A 19,076-nucleotide genomic window follows, 5' to 3' on the forward strand; every position below is an offset into this window, starting at 1 on the left:
TTTATTTTCCTTGCATGTCCCCCTCAGATCTACAGTGACCGCACTTTCAGTGCAATTTTTCAAGTGGCTTTGCCTTTCGTAAATAACCCCCATTGTTTTTTATAAGTGATCACATAACCTGTGTTCTCAGCTGCATAACTGATTTATTAGAGGTGGGGCTGGAGAAACAGCAGTACCTTGGACTTCCTAGTGAACGCCTGTGCAAGGGGGGGGGGGGGGGCATGGCAGCACAAGCACAGCCAGAAAACTGACCACCCTTTGAAAGGTGAGTTCTAATGCTTGTTGTGGTCAGGGATTTCACACAAGGGAAGCAATACAAAGAGGACAAGAGATTTTCTCATACAAGTACATGTTACAGCAGCCACATATCAGGAAGATGAAGTGCTGGGGTAACCTAATCTTTAGGACTTGATATCTTTGTTATCTATTTGGTCTACATAGCCTCAGCTTTACCACTTGTGCCCGCAATACGTATAGATGTTGCAGTTTGCAAGTGGTTTACCGGGATTATGGCTGATGCTATCAGCCATAATCCCAGTATTGTTTTTTACAGCCAGTGGCTGGCTTTCTCATGAAAGCGGTCCGAGCGGCTCAGGAGCTTGGAACAGCTCAGGAGCTGGAATGCTGTCTGAAGTGGAGGCAGGGGATGCCTCCCCCGCTCCCGCCGGTGTTTCTTGGGCTTACTGTTTCCACCGGTTCACCTGAGAAACGAGCCAATGGTGCCCCCACACAGGTGATCTAGGAGTAGATATGCTTTGATCGTCTCAATGGCATTGGAGGACCGGAGCAACGTCATGATGCTACTTCTGGTCCAGGGTGAAATTAAACAAGTTTTTTTTTCTTTTTTAAAGCAAAAAAACATTTTGTTTTTATCTTTTGCTTTTAAAGAAGAGATTGGGAATCTTTTTTGACCCCAGATCTCTCCATAAAGAGGACCGGTCATTCTTATTTCTATTACAAGTAATGTTTACATACAGGAATAAAAAAGTTATTAAAAAAATAAAAATAAATAAATAAGAATAACAAAAATGTAAAGCGTCCCCATCCGTGTTAATGCGCAAAGCGAATGCATACGTAAGTCACGCATGCACATGTAAATGGTGTTCACACCACATGTGTGAGGTATTGCTGTGAACATTAAAGCAAGAGCCAAAATTCTAGCGCTAGACCTCCTCTGTAACTCTAAACAGGTAACCTATAAAAGGCATCCAAAGCGTCGCTTATGGCGAGACGGAGAAGGAATCCGCTGGCGGCGGAAGATAACCATAAAAGATATCGGTGACAACATGGGCCCCAGCAGTCTGATCTTCGGAGGCCTGGGGGTGACATTATGACGTCACGTCCGGCCTGGCAGTTGTAAATACTGCTATAATGAAAAAATAATGGCAAAAAAAAATCAGAAAGAACACCATATCCCAATAAACATATGTGATAAAAGGAAGGGAAGAGGGGGTAACAAGCCTCGGGACTTTAACAGTGTTCAGTCGGAGGACAAGACACATTAGCATCAATATAATATAATTGATTTTTATTAAACAATTAAAAAAACATGAGGAAATTGAATCATCTATGTCAGGGTTATAAGTTCCACTTGATAGCATACATACAAAAGATACCACAACATGTTTCACTTTTGCAGCTTCTTCAGGAATTTCTGGTAAGAAGTAAGTAATGCTGAGAATAACAAAGGAAAAGGATGAGTTCTCACGTTAAAATTTGTTTGAATAAAATAAACAGAGTTGTTCAATATAGGGTAGGTACATTTGCCACAGGTTGCCAGTATTTATAGTCAATACATATAAAGGGTCATGTAGATAAACCTACAAATACAAAAGCATATACAACCGGGAAGGAAGCAAATCTCACCTAGGTTTCCAAAAAGAGCTAAGTATAAACCTGATTCGATAATAAAGAAATTATGCGTCCCATATAGGTTCAAAGCACCACCGTCTGAAAGGGGACTAATACCAAAATGGGAATCAATGAGTGACCAACTGGGTTCAAAAATAGAACCAACACAAGGCTGGATACAAAGCAAGAAAAAAATCAGACTAGGGCATGAAAGAAAACATGCATAGCTGAATTAACTTGATATTAATATGATGTGGAGTTGAAGATGTATACTTGCAAAAAGCAAAATCTGTAATGGTAAAACAGAAGGACAAACTATGATCAATAAGAGGGTAAATGACTGAAGCTGCTTACTATACAGCAAACAGGGGACTTACCAATTTGAAAAGAACATAAGGGATACAGAGAACCATTGAAGAGATGTTCACTCTTCCTCTCTGTGGCGGCCTCTGACAGAAGGTCGCGACAAGTAGCCGCATTCTAATGGACCTCCCCATCTCGGCAGCGTCACAGGTGGGAGACGGACGCATAACGAGAATGCCCGTACGCAGGTGTGTAGTTAGACAACAGGGCACAGGTGGAGTGACGTCAATCGCGTCACCAACCACAGTGCGCATGTACCAGAATTGAAAAGGGCTTGCAGAGTATGACTCCAAAGACGTCCCGATTTGCAGCACCATTTTAGTTGAGGAAAACCCTTAATAGAAACTAATTTAATCCCAAGAAGGATTCAACGCTGCATATATTGAATATCATGGCAACCGTTAGGTGCCAGAGCATATCAATAAGCAGTGTAATACTAGAAGTGTATAAGTAAGGGATTCAAAGGCATCTGGATAATGGGACTTACTACTCTATGGCTCTAAAGTGCAGAATGACCGATTCAAACATAGACTACATTAGTGCCCGGGGCGTCTGTATGATCACTAAAAAAAAACAGACTAAACAGATGAGTGCTGTCCAAATGGGAACGATTGTACAGATAAAGATGATTTGAGTAAACAAATCAGTTCATACGGCTAATTACTAATGTATTAGATATTTGAAATGTTATGTACTCAAAAAATCGGTTTAAGCATTATAAGCTCTCCATGGCATCTAGGTAGGGGCCCGCGAACCACCCGCCTGTGAAATACAATACACAATAAAGAATTACATATGTACATGACATCAGAGATCATGATAAATGTTGATTCAAAAATGACATACTGTGATAATAATATTGTATAAATTAAATAATAGAAAAAAAAAAGGAAAAAAATAAAGAGAGGAAAGGAAGGGGAAGAAAGAATGACCAAGGAATAATTAGGAAACTTTATGGTGTGAAAAAATAAATAAAATAATAAAAGAAAAGGTTTAAAGCTGTAGGCGTCATTCAAACCAGGGTACTTTAGGGCAGACAGTTTGTGTATCCATCGTGCCTCACGCTGTAGAAGCATTTTGTCATAGTCACTACCTCTATCCCTGCAGGGATATGCAATTAGCGGACCTCCAGCTGTTGCAAAACTTCAAGTCCCATCATGCTTCTGCGTGTCATGCTTGTGGCTGTCAGAGTCTTGCTATGCCTCATGGGACTTGTAGTTCTGCAACAGCTGGAGGTCCGCTAATTGCATATCCCTTCCCTAGAGGAATGTGCTCTAAGGCAAAGAAATGCATTTTAGAGCAATCAAAATTGTGTAACAAACCCATGTGGTGCCTTATTGGTGTTTCCATTCGTTTTTTTGAGACCCCAGGGAAACATGGTCGCTTGGTTTTGCCCACGTATAAAGCATGGCACACACATAACATTATATAAACCACTCCAACCGACTGTCATGTTGCCATAAATTTGGGTTTATGTAAACGCCCATTAGGAAGGGTAATGCTGTGGGCGGCATAGATATACCGACAGAAGTTCCATTTATGGCATGACCTTTGTCATTGTTGGAGATATCTGATTGGGAGATATAGTGACTGTGTACAAAACTATCACGGAGAGATCGAGATCTCCTAAAGGTAATCTCAGGGTATTTTTTGAGACGTTTAGAAACATTTTCATATCCTATTAAGAGAAACCAATGTTTATGTAGGATGTCAGGCACCTGGCAGTGCTGGCCGGAGAAGCGAGTGATTACCCTAACCCCTGGATTTGCTTTAACAGATTTGGAATCAAGTATTAGGGAGGAACGATTTTTACTTTTAGCCCTAATGTAAGCCTTTTTAAAGTGGAGCTCCACCCTAAAGTGGAACTTCCGCTCATTGGAACCCTCTCCCCCGGTGCCACAATTGGCACCTTTCAGGGGGGAGGAGGGTGCAGATACCTGTATAATACAGGTATTTGCACCCACTTCCGGCATAGATAGCCGCAGATTCTGCGGGTATTTACGCCACTTCCTGCGGGGCCCCCGCTGTCTGCTGGGAAACACATGGATCCCAGAGACAGCGGGGACCATCCTTATTGCGCAGCGCGACTCGCGCAGTAGGGAACCCGGGAAGTGAAGCCGCAAGGCTTCACTTCCGGATTCCCATATCGAAGATGGTGGCGGCAGCACCCAAGAGCCGATCGAGAGATCGGCTTTGGGTGCCGACATTGCGGGCGTGCTGGGCGGGTAAGTGTCCATATTTTAAAAGTCAGCAGCTGCAGTATTTGTAGCTGCTGACTTTTAAAAACAAAAAACGGTGGAACTCCTGCTTTAAGGCATTTGTTGCTGTAGCCACATAATTTGAAACGCAACTGTGGCTCTTTGGCTTCCTTTTCAAAATGATGGTTTTCACTGCAATCACGCCCCAATCTCAAGTATTGCCCATAAGGCGCACTAGCTACGAGAGAGGCGGGATGGGAACTAGCTGCATGAAGCAAAGAATTCCCCGCAGAAGGTTTGCGGAAAAGAGTTGTTTGATTACTTCCATCCTCACTGACAAATATCTGGATGTCTGAAAATGATGTCATCAATGAAGCGCCTCCAAATTGGTACGCTCCCACCCCCCAGATACAGGTTGGCGTAGGAGGGGGGCACACGTGGTCCTCATAGCTACCCCCTGTATCTGGAGGTAGTGGGAGCCACCGAACAAAAAAAATGTTGTTGGTTAAAATAAATCTGAGCAGATTCTAAATTAATTGGATGTATAATTTGAGCACTTCATCATTCTCGGAAATGAAGCCCTCTACAACTCTCACCCCCAATTCATGGGGGATATAACGTGTTTGTGTTCACTCAATCTCATTTTATTGTATATTTTCCCCTGAAAACATACGTTCGATAAATAGTTACACAAATATCATGCAACATAAAAAGTTGCAAGCACTATCTTTTTATTCCCCAGGGCCTCTTCTTTCCTAAACGATACATTCTTGGAGTTGAAAGTAATTTTATGGCCAAAATGCAGATTTTTATATGTGTGTGGAAAATATGAAGACCAGTAAACAAGTGGTTAAAGTCCCTAGTAAGGTGAACTTTAATACTTGTATGGAGTAGTGTGTTTTTCTGTGGTAGACCACAAACTGACTCCCAGGCATGGCAATCCTCTCACACACACAGACCTCCCCTCCCCCTATCTCAGCTCTTCCGCCTGTGTGTGAAGGGGTCTTTGTGCGCATGCGCCACAGCCATCTCCTCACAATCACCAACAACAGGTATCCCTCCGCCGCCCTCTTGCATTGCCAAAACTTAAAAATAAACCCCCGTGGCAGTGGTAAAAGTTGATATAAAGCTTCCCTTGTGTGTATAGAATATCATATTAGTGAATAAAGCGCCGACAGTCCCTCCTTGGGCGGAGGGTGATGCGGTATGTGGGTCCGCGCGCCCGGCGGTGATGCGTCTCCTTCACACACAGCGCTGTACACATCCGCGCACACGGCGGGGGGACTTTTCTTCGGGGATTTTCGGCGCCGATGAGACGGCATTGAGGTAAAACCGGAGTCGGCGGAGCGCGGAGTCCGTCATCTGGAGGGCCGAGCGAGTCAGGAGCGGGGACGGGCGGCACAGCACTCCGGGGCACGGTAAGCGGAGGGGAGGTGCGGTGATTTCTGCCAGGTTACCGAATCTTTTCCAGGTCAGTGTTGGGTGTCGGGCCCTCACCGGATGTGGAAGTTGATCTCTTCTGTGGTAAAAAATAATTCAACTTCCCCCGGAACCCGGATCATCCGAGCGATTTCCTGTTTATTGCGTTAAAGTCTGCGGGTTTCCGGGGACCCGGGGCCCGGCCGAGGCGGGGGGGAATCCGGGGAAGGGGCCCGGCTATGGAGGGCGGATGGCGGGAGAGGAGGCCGCCCAGGCGGGAAATCCTCCGACCAACAACGGGCAGAGGGCACAGGGGGGCCGGGGGCACCATATGGGGGTATTATCCGCCGGGCATTGTACCCCCGGTGTGTGGGGGGGTAGTATTCGTGGCCCATTGTACCACCCCCCCCCCCATTTATAAGGGGGGTCAGCACTGTCCTCCATAGGACTCCATTATCACAGATCAGTCCCCCCCATCATACATGGAGGACACACACCGATCACCACTATACAATCTGATTGATCGCCATGCACTGTGCAATCTCTCCTTTACCTCCAAACGGCGGCCCGGGTGCCAGATGTGGCCCTCTGCTTTCTTTTACCTGACCCTTGGGGAGGGCCCGGTTTAGCCACAGTGAGGCATAACCCCCCCCCCCCCCATTAACCCTAACAATGGGACACCATTCTGCCACCAAGGATGAAGCATTGCGCCCCCCCCCCCCCATGTTGGGATCTTTTCTTCCCCTGCCAAATGCAACCCGTCCCTCCGAGAAAGACAGTAAACGAACCCTTTGTTTAGAAAGTTTGGAGACCCCCCCCCCCATGTCCAGTCACCATAAAAGGGATCATACAATCAGACTGTATAATATACATCAGGGGCTCCAAATGTTTTAAAAATGGGGGGGGGGGGGTATTTAGTGCAGTCACTCTAAATCTAAGGGGTAGATCTGAAATAAGTGGAAGCTCTGCTGATTTTATCGTTCAATCATGTGCAAGATAAAATGCTGTTTATTTTCCTTGCCTCTCCCCCTCGGATCTACAGCGACTTCACTTCCAAGTGCACTTGCAGTGCAAAGTGGATTTTCTGTTAGTAAATAACCCCTAAAAGGCCAGGTTACTGTCCTTCGGACTCTCCGAGGGCCGGATTGTGGTCAGCGGGGGAAGAAAAGATCCCAACATCTGGGGGGGGGGGGGGGGGTGGGGCGCAATGCTTCCTCTTTGGTGTCAGTGGGAGGAATTGTGTCCCGTTTAATGGTGTGGGGGGGGGGGGGGGGGTTTATGTCTTATTGTTGGTATTGGTGGATAAAACGGAGCGCCAAGTAAAAGGAAGCAAAGGGCTGCAGTTTGGCAACTACTACCGTATATTATACAGTCCGTACAATCTCCATTATGGCGACCATACATTATACAGTTTGATCGTGCAATCAGACCGTATAATGTATAGTCCTCCTTAAAGGAGATTGTACAATCTTCTTTATGGAGGACCATACGTTATACAGTCCGATTGCACGACCTTTTGGCAAATTTGATGTATGTGCTGATTGGAGACCCATGCATAACCACATGTGCAGCCGTCTTGCATAGAAGTGTATCTCTCTAGCAGTGACATGGAGGCATGCGTGCCCCCCCCCCAATACATTAGCATCTGTGTGTGTACTGCAAGGCAGGGTGTGGGGCGTTTTTAATAGAAGGTTGTGCTGTACCCATTGCATTTGCATTCACACGTTTAAGGCCTTGTTTACTCTTGCAGGGGCAGTAAAAGCATGTGGTTGGGCTGTGATTTTTTTTTTTTTTTTTTTTTTTTTTTGATGGGGGTGTTTACATGTCACAGCCATAATGTTTTCTGGTGGCTGCACAGTGGCACTGCTGAGTGCAACCCGTTCTGAACAAAATTGCTTTTTGGAAGTGCAGCAAGCCTTCCTAAATATATAAACCTAGCCGTACAGTGGTCATACACTATACAGTCTCCTTTATGCCGGCCATTCAATCCTATTGTACAGTCTCCTTAGAGCTAACTTGCAGGGCTAATAAAACACATTTGAGCTACATTTTTATTGCCATGGTAATCCTCAAAAGCAGTGTCTGGGGTTTTGCATGTATTGGCTGTGATGCTTTCTGGCTCTTTGAAAAATGATCCTCCTTACAGTAATTCGCAGGCAGTGACACTATCTGAACACTGGTCACTTTTTAGAGGCGCAGCAAACTTGCTGCACATATAAACGTAGCCTTATGGTGGCAATACACTTTAAAAATTTGATTGTACAACCTGCTTGATGGTGACAAACTATACAGCCTGATTGTACAATATCCTTTGTTGGTCTTTTACACTTGTGGGAACAATAAAAACACATGGTTGAGCCACATTTTTACCTTTTCCTCCTTTAACCACTTGGGATCCGCGCTATTGCCGAATGACGGCATTAGCGCGGACCTAGATTGCCGGGACTACGTCTATTGACGTAGTCCCGGTTACGAGCGGCCTGCGCGCCCTGTGATCGGCGAGTCCGTGAGACTCGCCTGATCACCGATCCGTGTAAGGGGTCGATCCCGACCCCTTATCACGTGATCAGCTGTCAGCCAATGACAGCTGATCATGTGATAAAACGGAGCCGGTAATCGGCTAGTATTCCTCCTCGCGCTGACAGCGCGAGGAGAAAAAAAAAAGCCGATCGCCGGCGGCCGTGTTCGGGACATCAGTCCCGATCACGGCCAGCAATTCAAGCGGACACCTGCCCCCTGCCAGTGCCCACCTGCCACCCGCAGTGCCATCCTGAAATAAAGTAAGTGCCCACAGTGCCACCCACAGTGCCACCCAAAATCTGCCTCAAAGGTGCTGCACCCCAGTGCCGCCCAGCAGTGCCACCTATCAGAGCCACCTATCAGTGCCCATCAGTCCCATCTATCTGTGGTACCTATCAGTGCCCATCCGTGCCACCCATCCGTGCCATCTTATCTGTGCCCATCTTTGCCCATCAGTGCCGCCTTATCTGTGCCCATCGGTGCCGCCTTATCTGTGCCTATTAGTGCCGCCTTAACTATGCCTATCAGTGCCCACCGGTGCAGCCCATCAGTGCCCACCGGTGCAGCCCATCAGTGCCCACCGGTGCAGCCCATCAGTGCCGCCTAATCAGCGCACTTCAATGAAGGAGAAAAATGACCCGTTTGCAAAATTTTATAACAAACTATTAAAACATGATTTTTTTTTTTTGCATCTTTTTTTGTTTGTTTAGCAAAAAATAAAACTCCGAGCTGTAACTAAATACCACCAAAAGAAAGCTCTATTTGTGGGAAAAAAATGATAAAAATTTCATTTGGGTACAGTGTTGTATGACCGCGTAATTGTCACTCAAAGTGCATCAGCGCTGAAAGCTGAAAATTGGTCTGGGACTGAGGGGGGTTTAAGTGCCCAGTAAGCAAGTGGTTAAAAAGGAACTGCAGTCTGCTCACATAATTTGTAATAAAACATCTTTGCCATTCTGAAGCTTCCTTCCAACCACTTTGCATATTATTTTATATATACTGTGATTCTGTACTTGCCAAATATGCTGCAGAAATCTCCCTCCACTGAGTCTGGCGGCATCCATTCTAACTGTGGGCAGCTAGAGAGAGTGAGCGCGCGCTGTGCATGATGTCAGAAGCCTAGGCTTTTTACCAGACAAGAAACAGGAAGTGGGCTGTATAAGGTATTTTCTGGCAGATAAAAAAAAAAATTTCTATCCAAAGTTAAAACAAGGGCAGAAAATTTAATAGCTGGAAAGTTGAAAAAAATATACTGAAGGTCCGCTTTAAGCTGCAAAGAAGGGGGGTGTTTACATGATGCAGTGCATTGCTATGTGGTGGTGGCAAAAAATGATCTTCCTTGTAACAATCAGCAGGCAGTACCGCCAAAGAGCACAACCTATTCAGAACATGGATTACTTTTCAGAAGCGTGGCAAATTTGCTGCACTAATAAAAAGCCTTATGGCTCATGTACACATATACTAGGTTGACCGTGGTCAAATGTTCCTATCCTGAATGTGTTTTTTTTTGTTTTGTTTTTTGCGTTTTAGGCTTGGGAGTTTGAAGCTTCTAAGCCTATGTGTGCATGGACACATAGGCCTTTATGAAGTGGAGCTTAGGTAAAAAACGCCAAAAGCACCTAAACTCAAGTTTAGATGCTGTAGTACATGTACTTGCATAGTGTATGGCCCTTATGGTGGCCATACACTATGCAATCCAATTGTACAGTCTTCTTTGGGCTGGCCATATGTTTATACAGTCTGATTTGATTTGTACAATCTCTTAGATTTAGCAATACTATGTAGTAGGAGGGGACAGCCTGCACAATCTGTTCAATTTGTATCAAATCAGGCAGGACCTTGCACTATAAATTTGATAGTAGATCTAAAGGAGGTGGTAGAGTCATCATAGCTTATAGGCTCGCTCTCTAAGACTGCAGACTTTCTGTCCCTCCGAAAAGCAATTTGCAGTGCACCGTTTTTCAGAGGGTGCTTAATTGGCAGTAGGTTGCTTCCTGACCCCCTGTTCTAGACTTGGTTCACACTAGTGTGGGATGTGTTGCAGGTTTAGGAATCGCAAACATTTTCCTAACTTTACCGGTTAGGTTTTTTTTTTTTTTTTTTTTTTTTTAATTCATTAAAGGGGTTGTAAAGGTTTGTTTTTTATTTTCTACATAGGTTCCTCTAAGCTAGTGCATTGTTGGCTCACTTACCTTTTCCTTCGATTTCCCTTCTTTGTCTGAATATCTCACTTCCTGTTTCTCCTCAGTAAACTTCTCACCATCATCTGATCGGTGTTTAGTCAGCCAGAACGGCTTACTGAGGAGGAACAGGAAGTGAGAAATTCAGACAAAGAAAACAAAGAAAAAAAAAACATTTATAAGGGAAATCGAAGGAAAAGATAAGTGAACCAACAATGCACTAGCTTAAAGGAAACCTTTACAACCCCTTTAAGTGTATTTTTTTTTTTCCCCCAAAAAATTGCATTTGAAAGACCACTGCACAAATACAATGTGACATAAAAAATTGGAACAACCACCATTTTATTCTAGTTTTTTTTGAGCGCTGCTTAAGCTAGAAAGAACCTACTCTCTTGGAACTTTTTTGCCTTCTTTTTAAGTGTTATATTTTTATATAGCAGCTACATAGTCCAATATATTCTATCATCTTGAGCTCTGGAGAAGTGACCCTGTTTACGTTTACCATTTGTGCATAAAAAAAATTATAATGTTTGGGGGTTCTAAGTAATTCTCTAGCAAAAAAACAATTATTTTATCTTGAAACCTACAAATGTCAGAAAAAGGTTTAGTGTTTAAGTGGTTAAACGTCCCTCATTTACACACCAAAGTTTATTCCTTTGATCTAAAGGACAAATCGTTAAAAAAAATTTTTTTTCCTTTATCAAAAAAGGCTCAGTTTACAATCCAAGTTGATGACTTAGAACATATGATAAAATCAAATGACAGAAAGAAATGGGTCACATAAACAAATGTGCATATCAACCAGCCCCGCAATACACTGTACAGATGAGTACATGAGTACTATGAAGAGGACCCGAGCATAGAAACATAAAAGTCAAGCTGTGCTGTAGAATGAGGTTTGTACAGTATTGCGATGCTGAGCTTCCCTATGGTCGGTTGGAGCAGGATACTACCTGAAGATAAGATGGGGTGGACATTGATATATACTACTTTCAGAGAGTATTACCCCACACTATACTAATGATCCAAAAAAAGCAAGGAAATATGAGGGGGCGAGACCTCAGGGAGGTTGGAGTGGAGGAGCAGGAGTCCCTAATGTGAGAAAAGAACGAATTTGAAAAAAGGGGGATAGGCAGATAGTAAACAGGTAGTAGGCAGTCAGTACCTCTTGCCCAGGTGAGGTAGAACTAAGCCCAAGAGGTCAGCTAAATTGCGAGGCCTCCTGGAGCTATGCGTCGGTATATACAAAGTGGTGCCAGGGTCTCCAGGTCTCACAAAAGGTCTCTTCCCGGTTATGTAGGGTGGCGTTGAGATCTTCCATATCTCTTGGTTCGTTTACTTTAGAGAAACATAAGACTTTGGATGGCAGGGCCTCCGATCTCCAACAGAGGAGGGTGCATGCCTTCAATGCATTCAGCAACTACATTGTAAGGGAGGGCTTGTATTTCTTGATCTGTCGTGGTGAGAGGTAGAAGACAAGTCGCGGGATTTCCCTGTAGATCGATGTATGATCGTGCCGGTCACCTCCTGCCAGAATAGTCCGAGCCTGGGACAGTCCCAGAATATGTGTAACATAGTTTCCTCTGCATTGCCACATCACCAACATGGATTAGGAACTTGAGGATAGAAATTATGCAGGATGGTGGGCACTCTGTACCATTGGGTCAGAATTTTGTAACAGATCTCTTGGGTAGCTATAGAGGACTTCTGGGCGAAATGAAGGATCTTCTCCTGGGAGTCAGAATAAATTAGTATCCAGGTCCGATTCCTACTTGGAAAGGAATAGCGGCACAAAACCTTCTGCTGGTCAAATCGGTAAGGTATAGATTGTCAAAAGACTATGGCGTACTGGCTCCCCCCTGTGACAAATGTTTTCCTATTCCGTGAGCTGACGAGATATGCCCAGGATCCATGAACACCTGCGTAGAAAAGTACGCAGCTGAAGACCACTCCAAAAATCCAATGGGGGATCTGTGGCAGACACCCTGGCAGATTAAGAGAGTTGGCTTTCCGAACCCAAGAAATCAGAGATGAACATGGCCACTCGCCGGTAGATGCTGGAAGTGAGGGTTCTGAAGGCCAAGTTCAAATTCCGGATTGCCCAGAATTGGTACTAGAGGTCAACCGATATGGGTTTTTCTCTGGCCGATGCCGATATTTAGAAATCATGGCGGCCGATGGCCAATATATGATGCCGATTTTTTTTTTTTTTTTTTTTTTTTTTTTTTTGCCAGTTATGTTAGGCCGGTTTTATTTTTTATTTTTTTTATCCCCCTTCATCTCATAAAACCTAACAGACACCTTTCCCACTGGGGCATTTTTTTAGGCATTTTTGGGCTAAAAAATAGCGCCTGTAAAGTGCCTGCAAAACGTCTCCCCTGCAGTCTGTGTGAAAGACAGAGTGCTTTCGCACTGAGGCGATGCGCTGGCAGGATGTTAAAAAAAGAGTCCTGCAAGCAGCACGTTTGGAGTAGTGTATACCGCTCCTCTACCACTTCTGCCGATTTATATTAATGGGCACCACTGCCGAAGCGCATGCAATGTGATTTGGCAGCGGTGCTTCACGGGCGCATTTAACCTCTTCGGCCGCTAGCTGGGTTATATGCGCCCCACTAGCAGCCGAATAGCACTGGTAAAATGATGGTAAAGCGCTGCTAAAACTAGCAGCATTTTACCATCAACGCCTGCCCGCTCCAGTGTGAAAGCAGCCTATAAAATAAAAACAGGTAGTCAAAACTTTAGGACGAAAAAAAATAGGCTAACTTTACTGTTGTCCCCCCCCCCCCCCCCCAAAAATGCATTTGAAAGACATCTGTGCAAATGCCGTGTGACATAAAATATTGCAACAAGCGTTATTTTATTCCCTAGGATCTCTGCTAAAAAAAACAAAAAAACAAAAACAAAATATATATATATATATATATATATATATATATATATATATATATATATATATATATATATATATATATATATATATATATATATATATATATATATATATATATATATATATATATATATATATATATATATATATATATATATATATATATATATATATATATATATATATATATATATATATATATATATATATATATATATATATATATATATATATATATATATATATATATATATATTTTTTTTTTTTTTTTTTTTTTTTTTTTTTTTTTTTTTTTTTTTTGGGGGGGTCGAAGTGATTTTCTGGCAGAAAATACAGGACTTTTACTTGTAAGCAACAAGTGTCAGAAAAGATTTTGTCTTTAAATGGTTAAACTGAGAACTCTACACACAGAGTTGAGTTCATTCATTCAGGTGTAAGTAAACATTGTATCTTTTTGCTCTTTTCTTGGCAGACTGCCCAGAGAGGAAACAAGTGCTTCTATGAAGACTCAGGCGACTTGCACTGACTTCTATTACAGAAGTCATTTCCAAGTCACGCTGTAGTTCTAAATCTGCCTTTTTATCAGCTCAATCGGCCGATGCTAATTAATTAAACGGCAAATATCAGCCGGCCGATATATTGGTCGATCTCTAATTGGTACCATAGTTGAGGGCGATGGTGACACTGAGGAATGTCGAAAGGTGTCCCTAGCATTCAAATATTTGCTAGCTAAGGTGGGGTGATCTGTGAGCGTTCTTGGCAGAGAGAGTAATCCACGGCCAACTCTTAGCTGTGCCCGCGGAGTCTTCTATTTCCATGGCCACCCATTGTTTAGCCTCTGCGTGGCAGTCCCAATCCACCAGTGTAGTGAGATGTGTCGCCCTGTAGTAGGCTTTCAAATCAGGGAGGCCCATTCCACTCGAAGAAGTTGAAATTTGATACGGGGCCTGTGATAAAACCAGACAAAGGCTTGGAACATGCAGTTGCAATTAAAAGTATTTGAACCCTTTTTGAATGTTATGGATTTCTGCACAAATTGGTCATAAAATGTGATGTGATCTAAATCTAAGTAGCAACAATAGACAATCACAGTCTGCTTAAACTAATAACACACAAAGAATTAAATGTTACCACGTTTTTATTGAACACACCATGTAAACATTCACAGTGCAGGTGGAAAAAGTATGTGAACCTCTAGACTAATGAGATCGCCAAGAGCTAATTGGAGTGAGGTGTCAGCCAACTGGAGTCCAATCAATGGTTGTTTACAGCTGACCAACCCTATAAAAAAACGCACCAGTTCTGGGTTTGCTTTTCACAAGCAGCATTGCCTGATGTGAATGATGCCTTGTACAAAAGAGCTCTCAGAAGACCTACGATTTAAGAATTTTTGACTTGCATAAAGCTGGAAAGGGTTATAAAAGTATCCCCAAAAGCCTTGCTGTTCATCAGTCCACGGTAACACAAATTGTCTATAAATGGAGAAAGTTCAGCACTGCTGCTACTCTCCCTAGGAGTGGGCATCCTGTAAAGATGACTGCAAGAGCACAGTGCAGACTGCTCAATGAGGTGAAGAAGAATCCTAGAGTGTCAGCTAAAGACTTACAAAAGGCTCTGGCATATGCTAACATCCCTGTTAACGAATCTACGATATGTAAAACACTAAACAAGAATGGATTTCATGGGAGGATACCACAGAGGAAGTCGCTGCTGTCCAAAAAAACATTGCTGCACGTTGACAGTTTGCACAAGAGCACCTGAATGTTCCACAGCTGTACTGGCGAAATATTCTGTAGACAGATGAAACCAAAGTTGAGTTGTTTGGAAGAAAAAACACAACACTATGTGGATAAAGAGGCACGGCACACCAACATAAAAACCTCATCCCAACTGTGAAGTATGGTGGTGGGGGCATCATGGTTTGGGGCCTGGATGGATTGCTATCATCAAAGGAAAAATGAATTCCCAAGTTTAGCAAGACATTTTTCAGGAGAACTTAAGGCCATCTGTCCACCAGCTGAAGCTCAACAGAAGATGGGTGTTGCAACAGGACAACGACCCAAAGCATAGAAGTAACTCAACAGAATGGCTTAAACAGAAGAAAATAAGCCTTCTGGAGTGGCCCAGTCAGAGTCCTGACCTCAACCAGACTGAGATGCTGTGGCATGACCTCAAGAAAGTGATTCACACCAGACATCCCAAGAATATTGCTGAACTGAAACAGTTATGTAACTAGGAATGGGTCAAGAATTACTCCTGACCTTTGTGCACGTCTAATCTGCAACTACAGGAAACGTTTGGTTGAAGTTATTGCTGCCAAAGGAGGTTCAACCGGTGATTAAACCCCAAAGGTTCACATACTTTTTCCACCCGCACTGTGAATGTTTACATGGTGTGTTCAATAAAAACAGTAACATTTAATTCTTTGTTATTTAAACAGATTGTGATTGTCTATTGTGACTTAGATGAAGATCAGATCACATTTTATGACCAATTTGTGCAGAAATCCATATCAATCCAAAAGGTGTTCACATACACTTTTTTTTTTTGTATTTTATTGCAACTGTAGAACTATTGTTACAATGTTTATAATTGGTTCCACTGCTAAAGAATGTTGTGATACTTGGCCAACTGCCCGGTTTTCTTTTTTCTTTACTTTTGACAGCTTCAGCAGAGCAGAATAAATTCTCTGCATAGAAAGAATCGGGAAAATAAATTTTCAAGATCGTGGGGGGGGTTCCAATAACGATTCTTAACGCTTAATCGTGCCACTCTAGAGTGTCTGTGTATATATAAAAAAATATATTAACCACTTCCCGACTGGCGCATGCCGATGTACGTCGGCAGAATGGCGTACAAGTACGTCCATTTTTAAATACCGCCCTGCCATCACGTGCCGGTTGGGACCCCCGTGAGTCCGGTCGTGGGTCCCACGGACTCGATCGCCATGGAGATATCCGCGATCGTCTTACGGGGTGGCTGAACAGTGAGATGCCGATGTAAACAGCATCTCCCCGTTCTGCCTAGCAACAAGTGACACTGATCTCTGCTCCATGTGATTGGAGCAGAGATCAGTGTTCACTAACACAAAGCCCAGCCCCCCACAGTTAGTAACACGCCCCTAGGAACACTTAACCCCTACACTGCCACCCCCTGGTTAACCCCTTCACTGCCAGTGTAATTTACACAGGAATCAATGCATTTGTATAGCATTGATTGCTGTATAAATGACAATGGTCCCAAAAATGTCCGATGTGTCCGCCACAATGCCGCAGTCACAATAAAAATTGCTGATCGCCGCCATTACTAGTAAAAAAAAAAAAAAAAAAATATTAAAACGATCCCCCTATTTTGTAAACGCTATAACTTTTGCGCAAACCAATCAATAGCTTATTGCCATTTATTTTATTTTTTTTATTTTATTTTACCAAAAATATGTAGAATTTTATATATCGGCCTAAACTGAGGGAGAAAAATGTTTATTTTTTTTTTTATAATATATATATATATATAATTTTTAGGGAATATTTATTATAACAAAAAGTAAAAAATTATCCTTTTTTTCCCCCAAAATTGTCGCTCTATTTTTGTTTATAACGCAAAAAATAAAAACCGCAGGGATGAACAAATGCCACCAAAAGAAAGCTTGTTTGGGAGCCACTTTGCATGACTGCACGATTGTCAGTTAAAGCGACGCAGTGCCAAATCACGAAAAGTGGTCTGGTCTTAAGCCAGCAAAGTGGTCCGGTCTGTGGTTAAAAAAAAAAAAAAAAAAAATTGGTCAATCCTCAAGTACTAACCATCTAATTTCTTGAGGCCCAAAAATGTCAGGACAGTACAAATATCAAAAAATTACCCCTTTTTGGAAGGTAGACTGCCCAAGGTATTTAGGAAGAGGCATGGTGAAGCTGTCATATTTTTGCCAGGTTTTTGGAAAAAGAAAAAAAAAATTAACTTTTTTTCATACTTTCACCAGTATTGTCATATAACTGGTCTGGCAGTGATCAGGAACACTGACTGGTAACTGTGTGTGTGTATGTATTAAAAGAGAGAGAGAGATTATTTATTTTTTTATTATTTAAATAAATGTTGCTCTACATAAAGATGGCCTAGGCCAGTGATGGCGAACCTTGGCACTCCAGATGTTTTGGAACTAAATTTCCCATGATGCTCTACTACACTGCAGAGTGCATGAGCATCATGGGAAATGTAGTTCCAAAACATCTGGGGTGCCAAGGTTCGCCATCACTGGCCTAGGCTATAAGAAGATTGCCAAGACCCTGAAACTGAGCTGCAGCATGCTGGCTCAGACCATACAGCGGTTTAAGAGGACAGGTTCCACTCAGAACAGGCCTCACTGTAGTTGACCAAAGGAGTTGAGTGCACGAGCTCAGCATCATATCCAGAGGTTGTCTTTGTGAAATAGACGTTTGAGTGCTGCCAGCATTGCTACAGAGGTTGAAGGGGTGGGGGGGGGGGGGGTTCAGCCTGTCAGTGCTTAGACCAGGGCTCGACAAACTCCAGGTGGCCAATGCGACCAGAAATCACAACCTGGCGCCTAAGCTGCCATCAGCCCACTTACTATTGATGCCCCAGACATGCAGCAGCATTAACACTGACTGCCGTCCTCCTCCCTCGTCCACACTCAGCGGCACCGCGCTAAGTGTGTGAAACTGACAAGCAACAGAGAGGAGAATCTGTCAGATTTCAGCTTGATGTCGGGGTGGGCGGGACCCAGCCAGGGTGGGCGGGACCCAGCAGCTATCAAACACCAGCCAATGGGATCTGGGCGGCCCGCTACATGTATGTGGCCCCGCCCCTTTTCTTAAGCAGCCCAATCGTTGGCTGGTGTTTGATAGCTGCCGAGCCCCGCCCACCCCGGCCGGGTCCCGTCCACCTCGACATCAAGCTCAAATCTGACATATCCGCCTCTCTGTTACTTGTCAGTTTCACACCCTGGCTGGGTCCCGCCCATTCCGACATTAAGTTCAATTCTGACAGCTCCTCTGTTACATTTCAGTAACAGAGTGCTCCGTGTGAAACCTGCCAGTGCCACCTGCCAATGCCAACCAGTGTCACCATCAATCAGTGCCACTGCCAGTGCCATCTGCCACCGCCAACCAGTGCCACCTGCCACCGCCAATCAGTGCAACCTACCAGTGCAACCTACCAGTGCCACCTGCCACCGCCAATCAGTGCCAACTAGTGCTACCGCCAACCAGTGCCACCGCCAATCAGTGCCATCTGCCAGTGACCAGTGCCACCTGCCAATCAGGGCCACCTGCCAGTGCCAAAAGTGCTACCTGCCACCGCCAACCAGTGCCACCTGCCAGTTCAAAACCAGTGCCACCTGCCAGTTCAAAACCAGTGCCACCTGCCAGTTCAAAACCAGTGCCACCTGCCAGTTCAAAACCAGTGCCACCTGCCGGTGCCATCTGGCAGTTCCACGTGTCTGCCAGTGCCAGCCAGTTCCATCTGTTGCCAGCCTTACTCTTTCTGGTCAGCCCATAACCCTGATGTAACAGCGTTTCAATGGAGTTATTGACTGGGTGCTCCATCGTGAGTTAGGGATAGGGGGTGAAAATGAGTGGCCTTACCCCGGGAGCTGACAATCCATACCACTCAAAAAAATAAATAAAACTGGCTCCTAAATTC

The 19,076-nt window shown here is 43.9% G+C and overlaps 1 protein-coding gene across 7 annotated transcripts in view; it reads left to right on the forward strand.

The window, feature by feature from the left end:
- Positions 1–5,443: 5,443 nt before the first annotated feature.
- GABPB1 (GA binding protein transcription factor subunit beta 1) overlaps positions 5,444–19,076 on the forward strand; it is a 77,981-nt gene continuing 64,348 nt past the window's right edge. For 2 of the 7 annotated variants that reach the window (XM_077472452.1, XM_077472451.1), the window contains exon 1: positions 5,499–5,830. The gene's annotated coding sequence lies outside the window, so the exon portion shown is untranslated. Of the gene's footprint in view, positions 5,465–5,495; positions 5,831–19,076 lie in introns of those variants that run through there. The other 5 variants (XM_077472449.1, XM_077472448.1, XM_077472447.1 and 2 more) reach the window with 4 other exon arrangements.

This window comes from Lithobates pipiens, unplaced genomic scaffold (genome assembly GCF_037356315.1).
Source record: "Lithobates pipiens isolate NorthernLeopardFrog02 unplaced genomic scaffold, aLitPip1_a1.2 Scaffold_8, whole genome shotgun sequence".
NCBI lineage: Eukaryota > Metazoa > Chordata > Amphibia > Anura > Ranidae > Lithobates > Lithobates pipiens.